Source organism: Anarrhichthys ocellatus, unplaced genomic scaffold, assembly GCF_004355925.1.
Source record: "Anarrhichthys ocellatus isolate YVR2014 unplaced genomic scaffold, GSC_Weel_1.0 scaffold6, whole genome shotgun sequence".
NCBI classification, from domain to species: domain Eukaryota; kingdom Metazoa; phylum Chordata; class Actinopteri; order Perciformes; family Anarhichadidae; genus Anarrhichthys; species Anarrhichthys ocellatus.
Window position 1 is genome coordinate 7,083,643 of NW_022280036.1, and position 1,795 is coordinate 7,085,437.

The following is a 1,795-nucleotide window of genomic DNA, read 5'->3' on the forward strand; positions in this document are numbered from 1 at the left end:
CCCCCCCCCCCTGTAGCGTAGATAAACAATGCGAGTGACAGTCTCTCATCACTCAAGAGGCTGAATCTCTGGCCCTGACCCGATAACATCAAGTGTGTGTGTCACCTGTCAAGTGGCTTCTGTCACACTTCAGTGGGAACTCTAAAACAAGACTCAGTGTGTGTGTGTGTGCGTGTGTGTGTGTGTGTGTGTGTGTGTGTGTGTGTGTGGTGTGTGTGTGTGTGTGTGAAGTCGATTGGGGGATGGTGCTGTGGGTTTAAGAGTGCCTGTTGGCATGCAAGCGCAGGCCTCTCTAGGCATGACTGGATTCGAGAGTGGCAAAGGGAGGGGGTGGTGCTAGTGAAGGTATACCAGGAAACTGAGAAAAAAAGGAGGGGGAGGCACAACGACTCAAATGAGAAGGACTTGTGCAGACACTGTGAAACTATCTCATTTTGTAGGCTCGGCTAGTCTCGTTCTCATGTTCAGAATGGGCAGGGTGATCTGGGAACGCAATTATTTTCACCTATAAAAGGCAACATATGCCAAGATCATAAAAGTTCTTATTGGACAGTAATTTATTAAAGCAAGTCATAGAAATGGAGAGAGGTAGGGCACAAGCTATAATACGAGGGTGTCGTTCCGCTTCTCATTAAGGGCCTGAGTGTCAGTGGAATTCAATACCCCAGGTGCCTGCCAGAGGAGGTATAGATGAGCTAAACAGAAGATGTTCTCTCTTTACAAGATCCTGGGGAAATGGGAACATTTACTGCAGCCACATCATGTCGAAGTTCCATTCTCGATTTATTTTCTGCGTTTCACTGTAAACCTATACGTATGTATTCAAGTGTATAATTAAGCTTATTTCACAGCCACACACATCCTTGGGTGTATTTACTTTTTGCAAAACATTCTCTCGGCCCATCATGCAGCTTTTCAAGAGGAGGTACTGTCGAGCTTTGAGACTAACAATGATCTACACCCTCCAAGCAACACACAGCTGCTACTACGCCAAACTGGCATCCTCTTAAATGGATGAGTGATCTGAAACAGTGTGTTTGTTCATATATTGCAAACGTTTAAATCATTGTTGAGCTCTGAATGAGCAATAATAAACCATCATTGTGATCCTTACAATACTGAATGATGTGGATTAGCCAATGGGGAGCAGATTGTGTTGAGGAACTTATCAGCATCTTCTCATTATCTAATGCAAAAGTGCAGGGGGAGATGATTACGTCTGTGGCACATTTTACCCAGAACAATGTGAGCTCGTGTACCTCTGTTCGTTTTTTTGCTCAAAATGAACGAGGCGGATATGTGCTATTGTCTGAGGTTATTGTAATGGTAAAATACACTTTTTGTTAATGTAAATGATTGTAAATGACTCTTCTTTCAGACGAAAACGAGGTTTTTGTATCTTTTACCGAGATAAATACCGTCACAAATGAGGCTGGACAAAACAAAAGCACAAGAGAGAGAAACAGGCAATTGTGATAGAGGGGAGGGAGGGTTTTCTGCACGCCTATTGTGTAATGTCTGGCAATGTACTCGCATGTTTGTTGTCGTCTTTCACACTGACAACCGCATTCTGACAACAGTCACACTCAACACAAACAGAAACACACACACACACACACACAAATCTTTTACCAATTTATGAACATCTTTCTTTTTTCTCTCCCTCCCTCCCTCCCTCCCTCCCTCCCCCCTTGCATTTGCAGCATTCAAGAGTGTTGAAAAAGCAAAAATAATTATCTAAAAAGTGATCAGCATAAACGTTAACATCAACTTTGTTGTGGCTGTGTCATACACA